The sequence below is a fragment of the Canis lupus genome, chromosome 22 (genome assembly GCF_003254725.2).
Source record: "Canis lupus dingo isolate Sandy chromosome 22, ASM325472v2, whole genome shotgun sequence".
NCBI lineage: Eukaryota > Metazoa > Chordata > Mammalia > Carnivora > Canidae > Canis > Canis lupus.
This window is the reverse complement of record NC_064264.1, coordinates 6899917-6906395: the sequence shown is the minus strand read 5'-3', so window position 1 is coordinate 6906395 and position 6479 is coordinate 6899917. Positions and strand designations below refer to the sequence as shown.

The window sequence follows — 6479 nt, the reverse complement described above, 5'->3', positions numbered from 1 at the left end:
TTTCAAAGCCCAGTAACCCAAGAAAAAGAGGAATCTTACCCATGGAATTTATTCTATAGCATTTTGGTTCTCTTCCTCACCACCCAGAGCTACTTGATTCTGACTTACTTTATAGAGGAGTTTAGAGGCTCCTTCAAGAGGAGAAATGTAGAGTAAAATGTGAAAACATTGACTATTATGAGATCTATTCTAAGAGGGACTAAGGTAGTGATGGAAAAAAAAGGCCATTTCCAACGTTCTGTTCTGAAGAAGTACCTCATTTCTTTATTTTTAGAATGTTTAAAAAATTATCAGAAAGTTGAACATATCTTATCATATGTCCTGCACCCCTAAGTATTTGATGAATTGAAAACTTATGTCCACAAAAATCGTGCACACAAATGTTTACAGCAGACTTGATTGCCAAAATTAGAAACACCCAAGATATAGATGATTTGACAGATGGAATGGGTAAACAAATTGTGGTATATCCAAATGATGAATTATTATTTAACAATAATTTTTTAAAAGGCTATCAAGACATGAAAATACATGGAAGGAATTTAGCACATAGTGCAAGTGAAACAAGCCAGTCTGAAAAGCTATATATATATATATATATTATATGATTCAAATTATATGACATTCTGAAAAAGGCAAAACTATAGAGAGAATAAAAAACATCAGAGACTGCCAGAAGTTTGAGGTGGGGGAAGAAGGGAGGAGGTAAAGAGGTGGCAAATGGCAAACTATTCTGTGTGATATTGCAATGATGGATATATGACCTTATGCATATGTCAAAACTATAAAGAGCACTTGGTTGGCTCAGTTGTTAGAGTGTGTGACTCCTGATCCCAGAGTCATGAGTTCGAGTCCCACATTGGACATGGAGCCTACCTAAAATGCTACTTAGGATACCATTATGGGAAAATACCATAGTTTATCTATGTGATTGCTGATGAAGATTTGGGTTGTTCCCACTGTTTTTCTTTAGTGAATAAATTTGCTATGAACATTCTCATATGCATCTTTTAGTGAATGTATGCATCCATTTCTCTTGAGTACATGTATACCTAGGTGTGGTATGACTGTGTTATAGATACTGAAACAATTTTCCAAAGTGGTTATACAATTAAAATTTATACTAGAGGGATCCCTGGGTGGTGCAGCGGTTTGGAGCCCGCCTTTGGCCCAGGGCACGATCCTGGAGACCCGGGATCGAATCCCATGTCGGGCTCCCGGTGCATGGAGCCTGCTTCTCCCTCTGCCTGTGTCTCTGCCTCTCTCTCTCTCTCTCTGTGACTATCATAAATAAATAAAAATTAAAAAAAAATTTATACTAGAGACATATGAAGGTTCCAGTTGCCCCCCCTTCATCACCAGCTTTTGCTAATACCTGTCTTTCCAATGTCAGACATTCTGGGGAGTGCACAGTGGTATTCTGGTTTTAATTTGTATTTGCCTAATGAGTAATGAAATTGAGTATTTTCCCCAAAATAATTATTGCACATTTGGATACCCACATTAATAAGTTTTTGCTGAAGTCTTTTTCCCATAAAGTTTAGACTGTCTACCTTTACAATTGATTCGTAGTTACTTATATTTCTAAGTTCAATCCCTTTGTCAGATATTTGTGTTGTAAATATCTTCTTTCAGTCTGTGACTTGCCTTTTAAGTCTTTGGTTAATAGAAGTTCTTAATTGTGATAAAATTTAATTTATCAATCTTTTGTTTTACAATTAGTGCTTTTTATACTACTTAAATCTAACACCAAGTTTACAAATCCATTATTATGTTCTCTTCTGAAAGGTTTATTTTTTACTTTTAGCTCTATAATCCATATCTAATTAACTTTTGTATATTCTGTGAGGTAAGGGCCATAGTTCATACCATGCAAATGGATATTCAATGAATTCAGCAATATTTGTTGAAAATTTCCATCCTTTTCCCCTAAATTATATTACTGCTTCTGTTGTAAATCAGATGATTGTACATGTATAGATCTTTTTCTTTATTTGACTTTGTTTCATTGCTTTGTCTATCCTTATGCCAGTAGTACACTACCTTAATTATGAAGCTTTTTTAAAAAGATAGATTTATTTATTTATTTATTTATTTATTTATTTATTTATTTATTTATGAGAGACATTGGGGGGGGGGAGAGGGAGAGAGACAGAGACACAGACACAGACATATACACAGGCAGAGGGTGAAGCAGGCCCCATACAGGGAGACTGATGTGGGACTCGATCCCAGGTCTCCAGGATCAGGCCCTGGGCTGAAAGCAGCGCTAAACCACTGAACCATCTGGCCTTCCCAATTATGAAGCTTTATAAGAAGTATTTATATCGGGATCCCTGGGTGGCGCAGCGGTTTGGCGCCTGCCTTTGGCCCAGGGCGCGATCCTGGAGACCCGGGATCGAATCCCACATCGGGCTCCCGGTGCATGGAGCCTGCTTCTCCCTCTGCCTATGTCTCTGCCTCCCTCTCTCTCTCTCTCTCTCTCTGTGTGACTATCATAAATAAATAAAAATTAAAAAAAAAAATAAAATAAAAAAAAAATAAAGAAGTATTTATATCATGGGGTGCCTGGGTGGCTCAGTCCATTAAGTGTCTAACTCAATCTCAGCTCATGTCTTGATCTCCAGGTCATTGGGCTGTATGCTGAGCCTACGTTAAAAAAAAAAAAGTATTTCTATCTTGTCTTTGGCTATTCTCAATACATTGCCTTTTCTTATACACATTTTAGAATCAGTTCTAATTTAGTCTTTCTTTATAATTTCTAATTTTTTGTATTTAATTTTACTTTTAATCAAAATTACATACACAGTTTAAATAGCTCTTTAAATCTCAAATTGTTCTATAAGGCTTTCAGTAAAAATCAGTGGTTTTTACTTTGCCTCTTTCTACCCCATTTCAATCCCATTTCAAGAAGCAATCCTTCTCAACTTTTAGTTTTCTTCTGGTATTTAATTTCATATTTCTCAATAATATACTTTTGGTGTTATTACTTGATTTTCAGCATTAGATATTATCCATTAACTTCTTTCTATGGAAGATAATTTTGCTCTCACATTTTCCCAACATAATTTTTTAGATAAGTATTCATGAATTACATAATTATTATCTTATAAATATTATTCACAACATTTTAATACCTTTTTTTGTTTTCCCTAGAACAATCACCTCCTTTTCTTCAATTTTAACTTTTATGTACTGTTTACTACCATTAATTCATTCTTGAACTCCTTGCTAGAAATCCAGATCTTCTCTGAATATATTCAGTTACATCAGGTAACCTATCACATTATATTTCTTTCTTTCTTTCTTTTTTATTCATGAGAGACACACACAGAGACAGAGACGTAGGCAGAGGGAGAAGCAGGCTCTTCGCAGGAGCCCATTGCAGGACTCAATCCCAGACCCCAGGATCATGCTCTGAGCCAAAGGCAGACGCTCAACCACTGAACCACCCAGGTGTCCCTCTTTTTTTGAATACACATCTCATGTATCCTATCCTCCCCCAAGTCTGGACTGGCTTATCTCTAGTCCTGCCACACAGATGTTGCCAAAGTATCTTCTTTCATTACTATTTTTGAGATTTCCTTTGCCTCTCTCCTATGTTGGACCATATTGTTTTCTAGATCCCATGTCTTTCTTGGTTTCCTCCCTTGTTTTGACAGAGCATATCTTGTAATAACTTTCTAGGAAAGAGTTCATAGAACATTTTTTTTTTTGAGAATTTGCTGTCTTTATTCTAGTCGTATAATTAATGGATCATTTGACCAGGTTGGAGTAAATTAATTTCCCTCAAGAGTTTGAAATATCACTCCATTTTCTAGATTTTGATGTTGCACTTTATATTGCAGTTGCTGTAATAACATGATGTAATAAATGTTAGTTTGATTCCTGATTCTTACATGTTTTTCACTCTTGGAAGGTTTTAGGATTTCCTTTTTGTTCTTCAGCTCCTAAAATTTCCTGCCTAAAGGAATTGATATGGATCTTTGCTCATATATTGTGCTGGGCATTGTGTGGGTCTCTCCTTTTGTGAGATAATTTTTTTTAGTGCTGACACCCTTTCAGATTATTTCTGTAATAATTTCTACCCCTTTGTTTTATTTTTTTTTCTGTTTAAGAATATTCCATTAAAATGATATTGGACCTCTGGACTGATCCTCTAATTTTGTTATATTTCTTCCTATTTTCTATCTCCTAAACAGATATGTCATACTTTCCACTTGACTTAGTAAATTTTATCTTCTATTCCTTCAATTGAAATGTTTGTTTCTGCTGTGTTCTCCTATTCCCAAGAATTTGTTTTTGCTCAGTAAATGATGCTTTTTTATGGCCTTCTGTTCTTGTTTGGTAGATGCTATATCTTTTTCATTTCTATGAGGATTATGAGGATTAATTAAGTTGTTTGAAGTTTTCTTCTGTTTCATTCAGTATCTCTTTTCTGATTCTTTTTTTGTTTCTTTGTTTTGGTCAATGCCCTTGGGTCAAAAACCCAGTATCATAGTTGTTTTTTTTGTTGTTGTTGTTGTTGTTTGTTTGTTTGTTTGTTTTTCATATCCAGGGTTATTATTGGCTGTGTGTGTGTGCTCATATTTTAGGTTCCAAAAAAGGTTGCTTATAAACTCTGAATGAGTGGATGGGCCTTGTTGAGTAGTGGGCTTCACTCTAAAATAATTTGGCTGAGGTGTTTTCTTAGAGGATCCCACGGGTTAATATCAATATGTCTATCTGTTGGCAGGTTCCCTAGAGATGAATCCTCCATTTTTATGCCTGAAGGTTATGAATTCCTGACAGCTTCTGGGACTAAGTGGGAGAAGAGGCTAAGGCAGATGTAGAGGAAGCTTACATCTCAGAAGTTTCACAGTTAATCTATTCTCCCTGGTTTTAGTACAGTTCTTTTGTATTTCATGGCAAGGTGAGGCTGGAGTCTCTCTGGTTTGATTTTCCAGGGAGTGAACCTTTTGTTTTCTTTCATGGTGGAGGAAGAGTTTGGTCGTTTAGCTGAAAAGGCTGGGGGATATCTATAAGGTTGTTTCTTATATGGATTATCAACTAAGATTCTGGCTTTCTTCTTCACTCAAACCCCCACTTTCAGAGGTGATTGATACTCCAAATACTGTGAATTTCTATGGCTTTAGACCATGGATCTACTTGTTTCGAAGTTACCTTGAAGTTTCTCCACCCCAAACCACTTCTGGGCTTTTTCGAGTCTCCTAAGTTAGTAACTACTCATCCATCAGATTTTCAGCTTTCAAAAAATTTTATTGTCATCTCTTTTTCCATTATTTTTACACTTGTGGGTGTATATATTTTAAAACCTTTATTGCCTTCTTAGTGAGATTTCTAGAGGGAAAATAGTAAATACTTGTTCAACCTACATTTTAACTGGAAATGAGTTAGTCAGTATTCAAAAATTGAAAGTCAACACTTGCCTGAAAATTGGGTGACCAGTTTTTGGTGTCTCTGAAAGAGAAGTAAGAACTGCACTCTCCTACTGTTGTTCTAATAGCTAACTGATGATGAAAAATGCCCCTATTGAGCATGTCTCTTTGGTGGATGTGATAGAATGGAATGGGATCCAAGATAGATCATTGCCAATGAGACATTTGGGGGCTGGCTTCTCTGGATATTGAGGATCAAATCCCCACAAGAAAGTGGCAACATTATAATGTAAAACTGCTGTTCTGGATTTGTTAGCTTGATTATTACAGGGTGAATACAAAAGAAATAACAGAATATAATAAGTATTGAACACATGGTCTTTATTTAGGAATGATTATTTTATTCATTTGTTGCAAAGATGAGAAACCTAATTTGGAATATCAATTGAACATTCAGATTTTATTTATAGGAAATTCTTCAAGCATATGAGTGTACTTTATTCTCTACTTTCAATTGGAGTCTTTGCAGAATTATTTCCATATTTTACTGATAAATGTAACTTGTGTTACAACAAGTCATAGGTGATGATGCTAGATTCCAAAAAATACACATTCTTGAGAAACTTAACACTAATTTGTGGTAATGTTTTTTTTTTTTCCACTTTGCTTTGTGTGGCTGGGAAATTAGGCTGCATTTTTTTTTTAAGAAGTGAAATAAATCTTGGCTTAGTAACATGTGGCTCACATGCCATCATTTGTGACTTGCACAGCCTTGTCTTAGATAACTGTTTTATTACCTTCCATCATCATTAATGAAGATTTATTTCCCATCAATAGAGGGTAGACTTTCATTGCCAGGTTTAGGTACTGCTATGATCAGTATTACACTGCCAGAAAAATGAAAAGATAGGAAGAAAAATGAAAAGATAGGAAGAAAAATTAAAAGATAGGAAGAAAATGTGGAAAAGTATGTTTGAGAATAGTAAACTAATAAGGACAGTCATAAAACTCCTATAAGGAGACTTCAGAAACTTGAGATGTTTCAGGCTATCCAAATACATGGAGCTTTTAAAAGTATGGAATGTGGAGAGTAGCTAAATG

At 35.2% G+C, this 6479-nt stretch overlaps 1 protein-coding gene across 4 annotated transcripts in view; it reads left to right on the top strand.

The window, feature by feature from the left end:
- The window catches only part of LACC1 (laccase domain containing 1), a 182046-nt gene that overhangs the window by 54083 nt on the left and 121484 nt on the right, over positions 1 to 6479 (top strand). The window lies entirely within an intron of this gene.